Genomic DNA, 20,508 nt, shown 5'->3' with positions numbered 1-20,508 from the left:
AAATGGGCACAAGCTCCATTCAATTACGCCCAAAGTGCGAAGAGACAGGAACAATGGAAACTGGCCTCGGCAGTGCGGCCCAGACCCTCGGCATTCTTTGCGACAATTTAGGCTAATTAGCATCAACTCCTGCCCCATCCATCATACTCCTCAAGAAACATAAACAAACTGTCAGCTCTAGCGTAACAAACAGATCGCCCAGCTACTTAACACAAATTATTCTTACATGAAACGCAGCTTCTCAGGCAACCTTCCCCCCTTCAGGCCATCTGGGGGAATGGAGAGCTATTAAAATTGAAGACATATGTTTCAGTCAAGTTCAACTCCCCAGACTGAAGCAAAGGATGAAGTGACAGATTCCCCCGTATCGAGGCAAGGGCTCGAAGGGTGTGTGGATGGGGTGTGGTACGGTGTGTGAGTATATGTGTGTGTGTCCATTAATAGGCATGTGGTATGTGCATGTGAGAAAAAGCATGTCTGCAGAGATCGCTTCCAAAAGACAACAACACACTTTTGGTCATGTCACAGTTACGCAGATGAGTCTTTGAGCAGTGGATGGCCCCATGTAAATGCAAAATGCATCGTTTGCTCTTACGGCAACCGCCCATCAAATATCAGTATCTGATACTGATATTAGAAGCATCAGAGCCTTGCAGGGACTATGAATCTTGTCTCACAAGTCATAGTCAAAATATATTCATCAGTTTGCATGCTTGACTGGCTCTTAATATTGTATTCAAAGTGCCAGTAAGCAACTGTTTTCCTTTAACTTATCTTTATAAAGTAAATGTTGATTGCACAGTGTAATTGGCTATAGAATAATGGCTATAATTTGTTTTTCCCAGTAGCAATCGGTAGCTATCCCCAGTAGCAGAAACGGCAGACAGTGGAGCAGCTGAAGTGACAGTGGACACTCTACCCAGCAAGAGAAAAAACCCCTTTGACAGAGGAGGCAAAGAAGACGAAGCGGGATAGAAACAGAGGTAAAACAAGAGTGATCCTCAGATGTGCATTCACTCGGTGGCGTGAGCGCCGGTGTTGCATCGAACTCTGTTTCCCTGTCGACATCTGTTTTTCCCCAGTCAGACGAAATTGTTCACATGGAAACAGGTTGGCTATCGGTTACAATTAGGTTAAGTTAAGCATTAGGTTAATCTTAGGTTAAGGTTAAAGTTAAGGTTAGGTTGAGGTTAGGTTAAGGTTAAATCAACCGTCCCAGTGTTGTATTGAACTCTGGCTAGGGGGAAACAGATCTCGATGGGGAAACAGAGTTCGATACAACACCTGGGACTTGAGAGGCTTCCAGACTGACATTCAGTTGGCACCCTTTCTACTAGATCAGTAAGTAACACAACCTACCATCTTATCAATACTACCGGATGTTTTACTCTGCCTTTATCATAGCAGTGAGATTGGTGTTTCTAGTTCAAATTGGGATTCATACGGTTGTTTCTTGCTTTGGAGAGTAGCCAGGGAGCTAATAAACTGAAAGCAATCCGGTTGTCTTTGTGACAGCAGCACAGACAATAAAAACACTTGAAAACGCAAGGGGGAAGGCGTCTGGGTGGCATGGCGGTTTATTCCGGTGCCAACCAACACCGGGATCGCTGGTTCAAATCTCTGTGTAATCTCCGGCTTGGTTGGACGTCCCTACAGACACAATTGGCCGTGTCTGCGGATGGGAAGCCGGATGTGGGTATGTGTACTAGTCGCCGCACTAGCGCCTCCTCTGGTTGGTTGGAGCACCTGTTTGGAGGGGAGGGGGAACTGGGGGGAATAGTGTGATCCTCCCACATGCTACGTCCCCCTGGTGAAACTCCTCACTGTCAGGTGAAAAGAAGCAGCTGGCGACTCCACATGTATCGGAGGAGGCATGTGGTAGTCTGCAGCCCTCCCCGGATCGGTAGAGGGGGTGGAGCAGCGACTGGGAGGGCTCGGAAGAGTGGGTTAATTGGCCGGATACAACTGGGGAGAAAAAGGGCGGGGGAAAAAAAGTAAATGCAAGGAGGAGAAGTTGCCTACAGCCACTTTAATATTAGATTCGTTGTGCTGACAGGGAGAAATTCATTCTCTCGGCAATACTGCATCAGTTTATTTGGCTATAAGCAGCGAGCTAAACCGTGTTTTCCAGTTTCATTTATTCTATGGGCTATTCTGTTTCACTGTAAGGTTTAACGTGAGAAGAGTGATTTCACCTTTTAAATTTAGCTATCTGGTAAAGGGCAGCTGGTAAAGTTTCTGCCAATGATTTATTTATTACAAGAGGATTCTTTAAGATCAGAATTACTTAAAATGTCAGACACAATAAATGTACAGTACTTTTTTCCTTATGTGAGCAGGAACAATCATTAAATGTGCAATTAAGGAGAGTTGGATTTGACTGGCCACATGAGAGAGCAAGTTAAATAATCAACACTTACCCACACCAAACAATTGATTAATCCCATCTCAGTCTTTTGGGAGCCTATGTTATACTCAGGGAAACAAAATTCAACACCTCCTTTTTAGCACTTATCTTAGCCCTTGCAAGCCTTAATAAAGTCAGAGAGGTAAACAAGTGTAAACAAATTAACCAATGAACTGGGAATCAATATGTCTTGTAAGGAATGAACGTCGCAAAGAAAAAAAAACTAAACGAAACAAAATCGCAGCATTGGTGATGGGTGTAAATTGGACTCAGGTTATACAGTAAGCTTGTTTTAGAATGACCATGTGCTGAGTTGGAGCGCCACCAACACTCAACCTCCTCAAAACAGTCCTCCCTCCTTCATGGACCATGGTTAATTTGTCAATTTTCCATTTGTTTTTTGATGTTCTGCAGCGTGTGAAATGCTTCACTAATTATCTAGGAAGCTTGGCAGGCGATGCTTGTTGTTTTTAGGGGGCTGATGGCAAGCCTCACTCACCCTAGAAAAGGAGAGACTGTGCAAACTCACGATGACAAAAAAAAAAAACTCAACGACCCCCACCACCACCACCCCTCCTCCTCCCCCTTCACAGCTAGAAAATGTTGAACAAAATAACATAACTGAGCTCTATGAAACGTCAGCACCGGCATTCATTGCTCTTTCCTCCTCCGAGTGTATTTATTCCACATTACACATTAAACACACCACAGTTGGGTGGTGGTGGTGGTGGGTGGGTGGGTCTCCCTAAAACCCAAGGAGTTAAAAGTGACTTGACAGACAGATTGCAAGAGGACTTGGATGACTGGCCAAGGTGAGAGTGGAGGCCTATTCTAATCAAGCTAATTCCCTCCAAACCTCAAAATGATGTCATCCAATGTTTGCTCATTAGCAATTCTTGGCGGGGGACCAAGACTAATTCTCTTTCAGTCATGAATGCAAATATGAGCTCTCCCAGCTCTTTTTGCTGGAGAAATTAAACCGAGAGATCTGTTCTAAATGAAATGATGGAAAAGGGTGGGGGGGGGTGAGCTTTTTCTGCAATGACTAATAACTGGATTACATTTATCATTCAGTCAGCTTTCTGTACCTCGGATGCCATGACGCTTGATTCACCTACATGCAAGAAACACCCCCTTCCTCCCACGGTTCGCTTCAGAGCTGTTTTTTTTTTAATCTAGGGTTTGTTTACGTGAAGCTTTCCCACCCTGTTTCTTTCCTGACAGATATCACTTGCAACCATTTTTGAGCTGCTCTCTTGCGCATACCAACAATACTGTGAAGTAGATAGCAGACTGATTCTCATATCATATGCACAACTGGACCAGAGGGGGGAGATGAGACATCTCACTTTTCTCCTCCTCTTCTTCTAAATGCTGGTAGTCTACTGGAAACCCCTATATGGCCTATATGAAACCCATCAATGTTGTTTCCTACGAACTTTTATGATTAAAATGTCATCTATAGGCTTAGCAAATAAGCATAAGCTTGGCTGCTAAGAGTTGTATGTTGGGCAATTTGAGTAATTAATGAGCTTATTAATCACCAAAAACTGGAAAAGGCTACAATTTTGCTTATGGTTAATGCAGCAAGGTGATCTAAAGTCTAGGTTTGTGCTGTCCAGAAATTCATCTATTACCATAGTGCAGTCATGAAACCTTTCCTTGTTAGCATAATTTGCATAAATTATGTATAAATTAGGATAAAATAATGGTTATATTTTCACTTTTTGTCAATTTAGAAAGGTAATCGTAGAGTCTAAGTCTATATTTTGATGTCTAGAATTTCATCTCTTACCATAGCTATATCATGCAACCTTTCCTCGTTAGCCTAATTTGCATAAATTATATAATAATTAGGTCAAAACCAGGAAATAACTATTTTTTGCTTTTCGTTAATTTAGAATGGTGATCTTAGAGTCTAAGTCATGTTTGAATGTCCAGAAGTTAATCTCTTGCCACAACTAAGTCATGCAACCTTTCCTCATTAGCATAATTTGCATGAATTATGTAATAATCAGGCCAAAACCAGGAAATAGCTATATATTTTCTTTTAGTCAATTTAGCGAGTGCAAGTTCATGTTGGGATGTCTAGAAATGAATCTTTTGCCATAACTAAATCATGCAAACTTTCCTCATTAGCATAATCTGGATCCACATTTATTTAAAAACAACATGGTATTAGATATTATTTAGTTTTTATTTTTCATTATGCTATTCATTCCCAACCGCGAATGTTTCATAATTTGTTGTATACAAAAGATTTTATGAGCAATGATGTGCAGCCCAGCCCCCCCACCCACCCTTCTCCCACCAGCATCACATGCTACTCTCCACTTGATTCTCCCACAAATCAATAACAAGGGTCGGACCCTTTAGTTGACTGGTTTGCTCAGTCGCCCGTGGTGCTGGCGACCGGGTTCGCTTCCCGGCTGCCCCGTGAATTCGCTACAATATAATGAACTTGACGAACTCAATCCAATACAATAAAATCTAAACAAAACGGAAAGGATCCGTCTGTCTGTCTGCGACTGGACGAACAGCGCCACGTTGCTATTGCAACTCATATTGTGGTAAGAGGAGGGATTACACCCGAACGTGTATGGAAGATTTTATTGATTTTAATAGTTGTAACCCACAGATGACAATCCAGAAATGTGTACCCTGAGCCACAAATATTCCACTATCCACAAACATTTTTTTAATTAGTTCTGTGTAGTCATATCAACAAAAATATAGAGCGATTTGCAAATATGCAAAACTTACTTAGGTCACAGATCAAATATACTCTACCTTCCTCACTTACCTACTTCTATTGCCAAGGGTAAGATACACTCTTCTCATATTGACATAGCATAGGGTCCCACACCAAAAGGTTTCTATTCGATCTATTTGAGGGTCCTTAGCATGGAAAATTTGGGAACTCCCTTACCCACCAAACTACATTTCAGTTGGTGCAATCACCAGAGGCAGTGCATGTTACAACTCCTTTGGTCTCATAATTTTGATATATTAGTTGTTAGGACGGAGACCTCGGGGACACCCTGGTTTGGGTTGAGCAACTATGGAGAAATGACTCCGGCCAGAGAATCAGTTCAGAGAGGATACTTTTAATTTCCAGTGCAAGGGAGGTTACAACAATCAATGCCTGTGGTTCTGAAAAATTTTAAAAAAAATCTCTAAACTCAAATGTGCAATTAGAAATCTTAAATCTTAAGAACAAATCTGGCAACAAAAAAACTCTCCATTTATAAGTGTTACACTTGGCATTCAAAGAACCGAGGTTATTAGCATAACTTGAACTAGCGTTCACTCCCAATTTAAGCTAGTGCGTTTTGTGACGCAGCAGTAATTTTACAAACGCAAACTGGAAAATACACAAAGGTACGCATGTTAACAGAAAATAAACTTGCTCTACAGCTGAAGAAACATGAGCAGATTTTCACCTGATTCACTCAAAAATCATAAAGGAGAAGTTAAAGGGGGTTAATTGTCCCTGCTGAGCGTAACTGAACTGTCTGTCAATGCTTTGAAGCTGGCGCCGCCAATGCACAGGTCTGCGCTCTGCTGACATGTGTGGCAATAATTGGGAGCACGCAAAGGGGCTTTTGTACATTAGTGTTTGTCAAAACATGTCATTGAAAGTAACTGAGGGCCCTATCTTAAATCAAGAGGCTCTGCCTATATAGGCTTGCAAGGCACACACAAGAATTATTTCCATGTACACAGATGCGAGACCAAATATACAAGTTATAGGAATACTTTAATAGAATTATGTATACATTCATATATGGCATACATCTGCACAAATAACCTTTCTCATATTGAATATTATTTACTGTACTTTGTCTGATACCCGCCCCCAGACCCCCCGTATTTCACACCTTGCCTGTATGAAGATTTCACTTTGTGTGTGTGTGTCTCTGTCTCTCATGCTGCTGCAGCATTTCACCAATCTGTGAGAGACAAAACAAAAATCCTATCCATTAACTGAATAAAAATGCGAAGGCAAAAAGGTAGGTGGAATGTCTGCATACATGACGGTGAATTCACATTCTTATAGACATTCTATCTTTTACTTGGCACAATGTTTTAGTAACACAACAATCCAATACAGACTGAGTTGACAGATGTATGTTATACCGGACATGGATTTCGGCACATTTTGGTGAGGATCGGATTCACATCCTTGGGCTACAAGACAAGAGAGGAGACATCTGTGTCACAACACAATTCTATGCTAGATATTTTCTTCCTGACGTTACTGAGGAGGACGGGTTACCGAAAGCCAACCACGATGCTCTGTCCTTTGTCTCCCTTCTGGCACGATGGGAAATCTTATTCAGATGGAAGGGGGCTGCCCTGCCCACACACTCTTAACGGCTTTGGGAAATTATGTCTCATCTAAAATGAAGAGAAAATTTGACACTCAATATGTAGATGAGAGGAAAAGTTCTACAAGGTCTGGGGATGATTTCTTGCATATTTCTGAAAGTCTGACGTTGTGATGGAGCCATAGGCGGTTCGTGTTCCTGCCCTTGACTTCCAGCACTTACTAAAACAATATAGCGAGGCATCCTTTAACTTAAGCCAAGTCAACTTTATTTGTATAGCCCAATATCACAAATGACAAATCTGTCACAGGGGGCTTTACAGCAATACAACATCCTGTCCTTAGACCTTCGCATCAGATAAGCCAGAGAGCCACTTTATTTTGTCATTGTACAGGTTACAATGAATTTGTTCTCTGCATTTAATCCATCCTATTGTATAGGAGCAGTGGGGAACTGCAGCGCCCGGGGACCTACTCCAGTTTTTCTTTCCATTGCCCTGCTCAGGGGCACAGACAGCAGTATTAACCCTAACATGCATGTCTTTTTGATGGTAGAAGGGAACTGGCGCACCCAGAGGAAACTAAGGGACAACTGAAAAAAAAAAATCCTTTACAAAAAAGCCTTTAAATCCTTAAAAAAAAAATCCCTTTAACAGGAAGAAAAAAATAGGAAGAAACCCCAGATGGATGTTGTGTGTACAGAATAAAACACAACTTATAGGATACAACATTGAAAGAGGATAACAGAATTACAACGCATTGCAACATACTACTTCATTGCTTTATTATTAATACCACTACCTTATATTAATGCTTCTTTTTTCCCCCACTGTCACCATTTGTCAGCTGGACATGGGGTGGTGGGATGAAGGTAAGGCAGGGGGTAGATCACAGGTTGCTCTGTAATACTATTACTACTGTTAATGAGACCGTCTTATTCTGTTTAAGAATTTGCACTGTATTTGTTTTAAAATAAATAAAAAAAGAATTTGAAGAGAAAAGATACTTTCTCCCCTGGTTTTGCCCACCATGTAGAGCATCACTGAAATCAATACAATGGGATGATAATTTTTTTTACATTTTATTGACTATTGCAAACAGAAAAATTACATCACACCCTGGTTCCACTTCAGGTTTTGGGTTTGTTTTGCCCTTAGTTTATTAAATGGAAGAGCCTGAAGAACTTCACGGTCATTTCTGAACATAACTATTTCATGTTGTTTATTTAGCATGAGGCCATTTTCTCACAGTAGTCTGTTATACACAAGTCGGGCCTCATCTTTTCAGTTTTGCGGAAATCACATACAGAATCAGGCTTTAAAAACAAAGCTAAAAACTCACCTCTTCACATGCCGAACAAACAGTTTTGGTGGATAGTCCAATTTCTTCCCTTTCTGGACATGAAACCTCTTTTTGGTTTATACATGTTCCAGAGAATGGTCCTGCTAGGCAAGATAATTAATGATTGGTGCAGAAGCACAAACTTAGATTCTGCAAAATATTTAAACCCTAATCATAAACCTTTAGATTTGAGTCTCTGATCAGATATCAAGGTATTTAAATTCAAAAGGTCTGTATTCAATAGCCTTACTATATCTATTATATTGTTTGCCAGTGCAACTTAGCTGTAGGAGGTCTTCTACAAGGTGCTTTGCCATGTTTACAGGTCAGAAGGATTCTCTTTGTAACACAAAGGGGGGTATCTTTAGAGTCCCCCACTTGCCAAAGTTGTCTTAGTTTGGTAGTCTTTCCAGATGTCAGACCTAGGATCATCAGAAAGGGCCATTTACACACATTAACCTAAACAAATTGAAAAGAAAAAAAAATCCAGAAAATTTTATTTCATAAATACCCTTTGATGAAAGAAGTGAGTGTGGTTTTTTGTGGTTTTCCAGTAGGGTTCACAGTTCTTCCGAGCTCAAACGATAGCCACCGTTCTCTCCAGTATTTGAAACGATGAAGGCTCCCAGGATAGAGCTATAAAATGTTAACCCAAAAAGCAAAGATTAACGTAACTGTCCGATCACACTGTGATTTTACTTGACTCACTCACTCACACACACATAACCCAACTCTCATACACTCATACGCAGATTGTAAATTGAACAGCTAACAGTAAGGTGTTCACTTGAAATTTGTTGAATAAATGGTGACATTAGGGATATGTAATTTGACCTTGGGGGGGTCAACCAATTAAACGTTAACAATACACTAGGGTGACTTTATTCTTTATAGCTCCATGCAGCAAACGTTACCAAGCGCTTTGCACGTAAGGCTTGTTTACAAAGGAAACCTGTTAGTAGAGTTAGCTTGTTAGCTAACGTTAGCTAGCAAGTAAACTTCATCCAATATTTTCATGGCACATGATATGGAGCACATATTATTACATTCTAATATTAGCATGACTGGATAGTGCAAATTAAAAGTAGTAACCTCAATTATTTGTACAAAGCTAATGTAACTCACCCTCCATGGTGGAAACCTCATGAATGTGAACTCTGAGCATGGGCTGAGAAGGTCACGAAGCTTGCTGTAGTTTGCACTGCTATGTCCTGCAAAACCACGCTCATCCAGGTGAAAAACCAAATTTTTAGGAAGTTCCTGACACCGACACTTAACTGAATGTGGCATATTCAGGTCAGTCCTCCTGTGTGTGTGCGTGCGTGCGCGTGCGCATATGTATCACCACCTGCTGTAGCTAGTAACTGCAACACACATTTGTAGATATATTTCTGCAGATCTGCTGTGGTACAAATTGGACAAAAATCCACAAACAAATAGGAGGGAAATCAAAAATGTCACATATCCCACAAACCAACAAGAAGCGATCCACAAATATGCAAAACCCGTTTCACATGGACAAATGGTTCCACAAATATGTAGATATCACTTTACATGTATTTGTTGTGGTGAAACATTTGTAAAACCTATAACATTCTTATGTGAAATTATAATACGTGTTTACAGTTTAAGTTATGCGTATTTGCAAATCGCTCTGTATCTTTGTGGGTGTGACTTTACACAAAACAAATAAAAAAATACATGTTTGTGGAGAGTGAAATATTTGTGGATTATGGCACACATTTGTGGATTGTCTTATGTGGGTTACAACTATTAAAGTCCAATAAAAACTTCCATAAACGGGCACTGCTTTAGTACATCTAAAAAGGAAATTTCCATCTGAAGGGTGCAAAAAGAAAATCTACAGGAGGAAAGAAAGAGCACAGGATGAAGGTATGTAACTGTTATGAATCGTTAACTTAATTGCCACCTAGCTAACGTTAGCTACCTGGCAAAAATAACTTTACACGAATAGGACTGCAAACATCCTTCAACGTTCTTGGCTGCTCCTTTGCTTGTTAGCTAGCTACCCATCCATCCATCCATTAAGCAAACCGCTTATCCTACTCAGGGTCGCAGGGATGCTGGATCCTACCCCAGCAGTCATTGGGCAGCAGGCAGTATTTGGTATTTTGGTACCATACTAATTTTCTTGCAACGTTAAAAAATGGTGGTCAGATTTTGAACGAATTAATCTGAACATAGCCACAACTAACTTTAACAAGGAAAGCTGGCTAGAAAGTAATGGATGCACTACTAAATTTAGCCGATATGTTTTTCATTAGAACAAGCTTGTGTTTCTTACTATGTGCGTATAGTGGGTTAGCCAATGTGAATAGTTTAGGTAGGATTAAAACCGCAAGCATCATTTAACCTCCTTGATGCAAGGATAGTTTTTGTTGTTTTGGGTTTTTTTGTTTGTTTGGGTTTTTTGTTTTTTTTTTGCTTGTGCAACCTAATAGCACTGTAACATGGTAGTAATAACATACTAGTTCAATAACATCTCACATAAGGTTAACGACCCTGAGCAAAGCAGTCACTCAAAGATGAAGTGAACTTACCAGTACTAATTCACTTGGGTGTGTGTTGTAACGTTGGGCTGGTGTAGGAGGAGAGAGCTAGCAGCATGTGGCTAGTTAGCAAGAGCCCCGGGATAGCCGATTAGCTCAGTCGACAGACAACGGGATGGAGATTTCCACACTGCTACTTTACTCTGTTGTACATACATCGACCATACAATACCAGGTCTCCACGGCACGATGTTTACCGATCATACATGAACAATAAAACATAAAAATTATTGCCTCCACCAACTTGGTACGGTGGGAGTTCGTTCTGTGGACGTCGGTCGTAGCAGTACTGAGAACGGCTCTGCTCCAGCGCGCCACAGCGAAACAAACGGAGGAGCCACCCTGTGGCGCCAGGCGGCATTGCAGCGCCACTCTATCCGCACTTACCGGACTCTTGACTGTTACGGTGTGTGTGTGTGTGTGTGTGTGTGTGTGTGTGTGTGTGTGTGTGTGTGTGTGTGTGTGTGTGTGTGTGTGTGTGTGTGTGTGTGTGAGAAGCATCAGTTGAAATCAAGTGGATTTTTTATTGTTGCTTCATTTATATTTATTCTTATTCAGGGTCAGCATGGCCAGCAGCAAGAAGAACTGCTTCTTCACACCATGCACTGGCAAAGGTCAACATCAAGTTTTCAAGGTCACAACCATCAATACGATCATCTCTCACAGCAAATAGAAGGGAGGTTACCTACACTTGAACTTAGTATCTCGCTTGACTTCCGACAGTGTTTGCATTCATGCACACAAAAACTGTTATTGCAAAATCCACATCAAGGAACATTGAGAGTGGCAAGAAGAAGAGGGAGCCGATAGAGTCAAATAATCCTGGTCGTAGGGTACTCAAATCACACACTAAACAATGTGTCTTTAAAGGGGACTGTCTATTATGTGGAGACAAGTGCATGCCTAAGAATCCAAAGCACTCTGAGCATTGGATCAAAGTGCAGGACAGTTGAGAGGGGGAAAGGGAATACAACATTCCAGCAGATACTGGAAGACATTTGTGATGAATGGCAAGATGCCTGGTCGACTGAGGTGTCTCTAACATTAACCGATATACTAGGAGATTTGCATGCTAAAGATGCTCAGTATCACCAAAGCTGCTATGATAAGTTCAGCAAAATTCCACGAAACTCAAGTCAATTCTGAGCCATGTAAGCCAGTAATTGTAGAGACTCTTAAGATTTATAGTTAGGGCTGAACGATGTGGACAAAATCACATATCACGACATTTTTGCCCAAATACTTCAATATCATTATTTTGACGACATTGTAGAGAGGACTATTGGTGCTCTCACAAAATATTTACATGACATTTTTGATAAACACTCATTAGTAATGTGGATATGAAGTCCAAACAGGTAGAGACAAATAATATAGCAAAATCTAATAAGTTCAGAAATGTGCAAATCTTTACTGTAATGCTGCCCTTAAAATCAGGAAAAGATAACACTTGTCATATAACGGTATTACGATATCCAAAATGTCAGACGATATCTAGTCTTACATCACAATATTGATATAATATCAATATATTTCCTAGCCCTATTTGTAGCAGAGAAAATGTAGGGAAATGTGGATGAGACGCGGACTGTATGTGAGTTGTATGAAATGTACAGTACAAACAAATGTATGTGAATATTTTGGTGAAGAAATTATAGATCTGAATTTGGAAGGTTGTGACACTGTGTACAGGAAGTTCGTAACTAAAACACTGAAAATGGTCAAGAGGTCACAGATGGGTGATAAAGATGAAGTTGAGAAGCTCATTAAGATGATCAAGTCAGAAGTAGCCAGCATACCAAAGCCAAGAGATTACGATCTGAGTGACTTCTGCTTTACAAAGATCGCAGAGGACATGAGCGCTACCTTACGCCACTTCATGTCTAAGCTTGTTTCTGGGGGCACAACTACTAAGGCTGCACTCACTCTGACTCAGTGCACCCAGCAGCACATCAGTGGCACACACAATCCCACCACACTAGGTCTGGCCGTGACGCTCCACCACAAGCACGGTAGTGATGAGCTGATCAAGACCTTCAATGATCATGGCCTTTAAACTAACTATGATGAAGTTCTATGCTTCAGCAAAAAAAACTGGTCTGACAACTGAGTTGGGGCCCATATTCAGCTGGGTAGACAACTATGACCTCTACATTGCAAGTCCGAGTGAAACCAAGAGCACACATACCATGGTCTCCAAGTTTACACAACATTCAGCTGGCATCATCAAGACCTGGAACATTGGAATGATGCAGCTGAAGATCCCGTGGCTGAAGAAGTATGAGGCGAGCTCATTCTGACTCACTTGCCGGTCTCTACAATTGGAGCAGTACATTGGTCCCAAATTGAAACCACCAACACTTCCCTGTGAAGGTTCTTTCCCCAGAAGTGCACCAGGTTGCTGCCAGCTTGATACGCGCAAAGGAAAGGGACGCTACATGGCTATCCCAGCTCTTTTCTCACTCAAAACCAGTTGACTGGACAGGCTATAATGCATGTGAAGACAGAAAATCTCAGACCACCAAGCCTAAAACTACTGTAGTGTTTGGGCCCCTTATTGATTCTCCACCTTTGCATCTGAATACCGTGCTCACAACCTTTGTCTACCTTGAGAAATCACTGAAGAGCTTTGGCATGAAGTATGCACACACCACACTGGACCTGCAGCTCTATATCGTGGCATCTCTCATCCAGTGGAGTGACCCAGTGCGATGGAAGTCTGTCACCATCCATCCTGGCAGAGATGGATGGTGACAGACCTCATCATCCATCTGGTGGATGGATGGTGAGATGGATGGTGAAGTCTGTCACCATCCATCCACCATCTATTCCTGATTTTAAAGGCTGCATTACAGTAAAGAGATGCAACATTCTCAATGGCAAATCCTGCACGATGCCACCAAATGCACACTCTGTCATTCCTTGGCTGCATTGGAACCTTGATGAAGGCTTCTTGCATGGAAGCAATGCTTGAGGTGGCATTTGGTGGCATCGTCAACATTCTCAATGGCAAGTCCTGGACAAATGCACTGCATGCATATCGAATGCTTGTAGCTGCCCTCTTCCAAGATCGTCTGAAAGATGGACCGCAGACTGGTGCTATCACAGAATATCTGCACAATGCACATGAACACCCTACAGGTAGGCTCTGGATAGACTGCCTTATTCGTCCCACCTCCATCGCACTTCATTTACTTTGCATAGAGAGGGAGACATCCCCATACAACAGCACTGCCTCAACTGGGTGGTTTTGTACTTCCTTGCTGTTGGGCACAATAATTACGTGTAATACATCACCTGGTACCTCAGGATGGTGAAGAACCTTCCACATAAGGCCAAGCAGGACCCTTTAGCTGGGGCTCACATCTGCCACCGCTCTGACGGTGGAACTGCTGTACCTACAGACCAGTTTGGCGAGCATCTCTACATTAAACATGGGAAAGGACAAGGTAGGTTGAAAGGAATCTCAACCAATGAAGAACACATTTCAGTGCGGGTCAATACCAATTCCATTTGTTCCCATCTTTCTCAGACAGTGGAGGAAACGTACACAAGTCAGGACATGCCAGTGAATCCAGACGAGGAAGAAAATGTAAATTTGGATGGAAATGAGAAGCAGAGTAGATGGAAGCATAAGGAAGAAGGTAAGAGAAGACAAGAGCTGAATCAAAGGGATCATGAGAACATCATGGAGGAGTTCCAGACACTCATCCCTTGAAAGAGAATCAGAAAATCCTGTACATCGAGAATGGGCAGGTGGCTCCAGATTCTGTATATGCGCAGAATGCTCTTCAGATTGGGGAAACAGCAGAGCAAAGTTTTGCAGCTTCTTTTTTAGAATCCTTTCCATAGCACCATTGAGGAGAGTCAAAATGGAAGCAATGAAGAAAGCTATGACTCTTAAAGACAAACCCATCTACGACATGGTGGCCCCCTTAGTCATGGGGCAACAGCATGACATAGAGTTGAAAGACGTCTTTGATTATGAGCTCAGCCATGTTCTACCATCACTCTGATGAATTTGGTTGCCTGAGGAAGGGTGACAAGTCGGTCCTCGTCAAGAAATACCTGATGAAAATGCTCTACTTCCCAGTGTTGTCCTAGTTGATGCAAATCAGCAACTCTACCACATTGTCTGACCAGTGGCAGGTACAATCGGAGACATTGCCTCTAGCATCAATGTACGCCTCACCGATACCTATACTGCAGCTGGAGCTGATGAGACCCTCGTCACCTTTGACTGTTACAATGATGAGCCCAGTGCCAAAGATCACGAGAGGAGAAGATGACAAGGAGTTGGTGCAACTGAGTACAAGCTGACAATCAACACACCTCTTCCTGGTCGAGAAGCCGCAATGAAGAGCACATCAAACAAGACACGGATATCACACCTTCTGTGCATATATGACCTCATTGCTGGTAAGATCCTGTTTGTGAACCACATGGACTGCATTGTCAAGCAGGAGGAGACTGACGTCACCCTCATTAGCTACATGCTGCAAACAGCTGGAGCAGGGGCACCCACCATACATATCCTAAGTGACGTATTCATCCTGTTAGTGTACTGGGCCTGGAAGGCCAACGTTCAATCAGCAGTGCATATGGAGAAGTGGGATGGCATCATCCTGAACATAAATGCCACTGTCAGGGTGTTGGGTGAAAAATGTCTGGGTTTCCTGGGGATGCATGTGCTGTTGGGATGTGAAAGTCTCCTACCCCTGTGCAAAGGGCAAGGGATCTGCACTGAAAATACTCCAAGAAAGTATCCTGCCTGGTCTCAATACAGTGCTTGGGGAAACTGATGTCACTCACAGTGTCCTAAAAGATACCGGGACCAAGTTCTTCCTCACACTGTATGGGCAGAAGAAGGCCAAGTCGATGAATAACGCTCACTACCATATCTACAGATGGAGGGAAAAGCCACCGGAACTTAAAAAGCTTCTTCCAACTGATGTCAACATGATGCTGCACATACTGCGTGCACATCTCCAGGTAATGTTGTGGAAGACTGCATATCAGAGGGACAAACAGAGTTTAGGGTACGCACATCCAAAAAACTCTTACAGGTGCTGGATCAAAAATCAAACTTAAAGGCGAAAATTAGACAAAAGATCAGCACACTGTGATAATGGCTCCCAGCAATTTTAATTGAGCAACGTTTCGATCTAACAGAGATCTTTGTCAGGCATTGTCAAATCCTGTTTCCACCCAGGCAGTGGCTCCAGTTAATTTGCTTGATGTCACCAGCTGCAGCTGCAGCTCTTTGATGGCCTGCAGCCAAAAACCTGCAGCTGCCATTCTGCAAGTCTCAGTTGCACTGACTATTGCAAGTATGATGGAGGTAAGGCCTGCTGCTGCAACCCATTCACAATACATGAAGACGAAGACAAAGAAAATGAGGAGGCTGAAGGGAACAAGGTAAGAGGGTGAATGGCATTGAGTGTGAGGTTGTGGTTGTTGCATTAAGTTAATCTTAAGTGAACTTATTGCTGTGTCCTGTATTCATTGATTTGTTAGCTAAATATCCTAAATTATGTAAAAGGTTGGACTTTTGTTACAATCTACATGCGTTACCATTCAAATGAGCTAACAGGCCAATTTTTGAAATTTCAAATTTTTTCAAAAATATGGTGTTGTTATTAATGATTATGCTAATATGGAGGTTATGCTTATGATTATGCTAATAATGAGGCTGGAAATGTTTTCTTATATTTTATATGCACTATGCAATACATTATCATTAACGTGTCAGTTTTTGGTTTTTTTCATTATTCTACCTGATGAGCTAATTATGCTAATTACACAAATTGCCCAACATGCAACTCTTAGCAACCAAGTTGAGTTTCATCCTCTAGATCTACAGACATTTCAATCATAAAAGTTCACAGGAAACATCATTACTGGGTCCAAGAAATTTCAAGAAGACTATATCCTGCATCCCTTTCTCTTTTTCTCTCCCACCTTCTCTTCCCTATCACCAGTCTGCTAACGCTTTACTCTTTTTTTAACCACATCCTATGCAATTTCCTGCATTGTCTTTCTTCTGAAACCTGTATTGTATTTGTTCTCCCAGATGGATCCCCTACAGTCAGCTACTCCAGGGCAAATAGGCAGCCTGTATGTAGGCTACATCCGGTCCAAGTCGAGCCCCCATAGCCCTTTCTAACCTATATTAGTGCAGTCATAAGCACTGACCAACTTTTTCTATAGGACTGGGCATCAGCAGGTACGTCACAATTCAATATAACAATGATATCTTAGTACTGATTTGATACATACTGCGATTTTTAAAACGTTACAATACTATAAATATTGCCATTCAATATTACAATTGTTTAAGGATCCATCCCCCTTTTTATGGTAAAATGCGAAAACTGAAATAATCCAAAGAAAATGTATGACGTATTGCATTTACTTGAAGCCTTGTTGCATTACAAAAGTTGAAAAATAACACGCTCCCCCGAGCACACGTTGAAACAGTCACACGTTCAGAGATGTAGGAATCACTACATCAAACCTCTTCACAGCATCGCTTCAATGTGCTTCAACACTGCAACTCAGGGGAAGTGCTGCGATATTCAAATCGTCACAGCTTAGTGTCAAGATGTTGCACTGAAACTTTTTTTCACCATAACTGAAAGTATAAGGTAATATTGCCTATTGTACCTCTTTGCAACTCGATGAAGGGGTTTCGTGCATTACTATCATGCTATTTTTCTCATCGTTGTTTATTTTCAACTCAACCATTTTGTTTTTCTAGAACACTACATTTTGGAATGACACTGAAAAAAAAATCCAACTGTTGACATCAAGTGCATGTAGTGAGATTTTCTTAGCAATTTTTTCATTTCTTTTTCAACATTTTTTTGCGTCGCTTTCAAAATGCAGATTGTTAATATTTACCGCAGTAACTTTTGAAGTTCTTGAGGAAATATGTTCATTGAGACATAAATATGGAACAGATATACCATTTTTTTGCCTTCAAAATATTCATACAGTAACGCTTGGACACCAAAGAAACCACATTTGACGCGTGCGTGTTGTAAATTCACATCACTTTCTGTTATAACAATTATTCTGTACTATATATTATAAAATTATTACACAAAAGGAGCTGATCCAGTTCTCCTAAAGAGACAAGCGATAAATAACTCCTTGTCCCCCGTGCAACATTTAGTTAACCCCTCTAATCCCTCCTAATGCTCACATTTTACACAAGATGATGGATCGGACTGGAGGATTTCGTGTATGAAAGTACGCCCGGTCGATTACAGTAAATCACTCGCTCTTCTGACGATGGCGGAGCCGCGTTTCAGGTGCTGCTCATCTGGCAGAGCTTTCAGAGGCATGCCTTTAGAGAAAGAAAACAAACCGTGATCCGCTTTCCCCACAAAACGGCTCCCTGCGAGCCTGCCAGCGGCCTCCTGGAGAAGGCTGACCGACCGCCCCGGCCCTTGGACCAGGATGTTTGGGTTAGAAAATGACTTTGCCGCTCCCTCAGCCCCTTTCACTAATTGCCCCAAGGGTAATTACCTTGTCTCCTTTCCACTTAAGAAAAACCAAGAGGCATGGTACAATTATATCGTGCAGAAAATAAAGTTTGATACCATTATCATGGTTAACATTTGTGTTGCTGTTATTACAATTACTGTAATTTATATATTAAATCTGAAACTAATGGTGTAACAAATGTCGACTGACTAGCGGCGCTGGATGTAAGGAAAAGGAAATAGGTCAAGTGTGCTGACAACTGGTGGTCCTGCAACTGACCATTTTGCTCTTGTTTATCCAAGAGCATGGAAAATGACTGAGAAACTACAACATAAATAATCCTAAAGAAAAGATTCTGCTAACAAAACATTTCCTCAAGTAATCACAATAAAAACAACATCTGCAAAACAGCAATGGCCTGTGCATGATCACTCAAGGCATTTCCTTTAAGGAGGGTTAAAAAAAAAGAAAAAAGGCCTCACCATCAATTTAAAGTGAATTCTGAATATGATGCAGGGGGCCAAAAACAGCAGAGGTCTGACTGTGTCACACCACGTTCCTCTGGCTGGGGACTGATAGATTGGTGTGGAGTGCAGATTCCCCCTTGGGTGCCATACATTCAAGGCTGCTCCGGTCCAGGGTCCCATTATGAAACACACCCGAGAGCACTGAACACCAGCACAGTTCTCGAAAAGATTTCGTCTTGTGCGGTATAGACGGGGGGGGGGGGGGGGGGGGGGTTGACCGAGAATTTCCCCTACCCAGTTACACGCACGTAATCAACCCGGCAGAATCAGAATACAGGTGAAAAATGGGGGAAAACTCTCAACGCTAAAATCACCTGCTCCGATACGTATATGCTGGAGGCTCCTGGGAATGCTCGAGCAGCCACTGAAGGAGCCCGGCTTCCCGGCAGCCAGGTGTCGAAGTCACCCATAACAACCCCCCCCCCACACGCCCGAAGATGATGACATCGAGATGCGGGCCGCCCACTTGGAAATGACCAGGCTGCCTTGTGTGTTCCTCAGAGGCTTCCAGGGGCATTCTTATCGAGAAAGCATCTGTCAGGGCCTCTGATCACAGAGCTGCCCGGTGGTACGCTCGATCTGTCAGACTGCTGATAACTTAACCCCCGCCCCCGACCGTGGCCACTACGCTCCCTCTAGACCCACTTCAAAGACAGCACGAGTTGGCGGGGCCGGCGTTCTGTGTGGTCCGTGTCCTCCTAAACACAAACACAGTGTGAACTCTGGTTTTACAGTACCACAGGCCATAGAAAATATGGTCTACGGTCATATCTGAGTCACATTTTGGATCCCAAAATTGGCAGCAAATCATGTACAAGTATCCATGCATTGGATAAAGGACTGGGAGCCTCTCAGCGTACATTTCCACGTTTTCCATAAAAAATATATATATATTAATACTATGACCATTCATATCTGTGGTGAGTAAAAGTGAAACCACAGATGTGAAAACTGCTATGAGGAAGTTTCTCACGTGTGTGTCGAGAGCTTAACGTCTGTGCTAATTGGGCCCTTTAGCACATACTTGATTTGATACCATGTGGAGCACAAGGGTCCATTTAACCCTCACCCTACATACAATAAGTACCCTGTAAGTACACTTCGCTCCTAAGAGTGACCCCAGGGAACCCCCGAGTTCAGAAAAACCAGAGATAAGGAACGAGGTCAGTTAACATTAGCAACTCAGATCAGAGAACGACAAAGATTTGCAGTCCAGTTTATTATTACTGTTGCTCAGCAATGACGTAAATAGGCTTTCAATGTAGTGAGAGCCACAGTGAGAGCCACGGGTAGTCATTTGAGTGAGTTCCGGGGAAACTGAGTGGGTCCCCAATAAAAAAAATAGAAATCGTCAAATTGCAGTGTTAAACTCGCATTTGATGTTATATATAGTTATAATTATGGTTATATTCATGTATGTGTTGAAAATGTATCTGAAAATTAAATAAAATCCCAAATTTATTTACAAAACAATGTCACATCATCATGACATGCTAAAAAAATACAAATAAACACAATAGTGTCTGTAGCGACATAATAGTACCAAAATCCATTATCAAATAAGAGATTTGGGTGTAACACATGTGAATAAAACATTATTCAAATAAAGAAAAGATGGTGTCTGCTGCACCGTAGTAGCACCAAAATGAGTTATAATGCACTGCATGAAGCCTTAGATCATCAGTCATCGTCCACATGAGTGACGGTGGCCACGTCAGTTTATTTACCAATACCACATTTGCAGCCTCGACTGATGAACCGAAATCTGTGTGGCGAGCTGGCTGCAGCTAAAGTAGCACGTTGCAACGCATGACGCAACGCAAAGCATGGGATCTGACAGTT

At 41.9% G+C, this 20,508-nt stretch overlaps 1 protein-coding gene and 1 long non-coding RNA gene across 4 annotated transcripts in view; both read right to left on the bottom strand.

Moving 5' to 3' along the window:
• The window catches only part of slc25a21 (solute carrier family 25 member 21), a 117,673-nt gene that overhangs the window by 85,776 nt on the left and 11,389 nt on the right, over positions 1-20,508 (bottom strand). The window lies entirely within an intron of this gene.
• On the bottom strand, positions 6,289-6,931 carry LOC130126326 (uncharacterized). The gene is made up of 3 exons (XR_008811719.1): positions 6,687-6,931; positions 6,548-6,598; positions 6,289-6,360 (listed from the first exon to the last, which is right to left on the bottom strand). It is a non-coding gene; the product is annotated as an uncharacterized LOC130126326 (long non-coding RNA).

This window comes from Lampris incognitus, chromosome 16, assembly GCF_029633865.1.
Source record: "Lampris incognitus isolate fLamInc1 chromosome 16, fLamInc1.hap2, whole genome shotgun sequence".
Classification (NCBI taxonomy): Eukaryota; Metazoa; Chordata; class Actinopteri; order Lampriformes; family Lampridae; genus Lampris; species Lampris incognitus.
The sequence above is the reverse complement of the archived record's forward strand: the minus strand, read 5'-3'. Positions and strand labels throughout refer to the sequence as shown.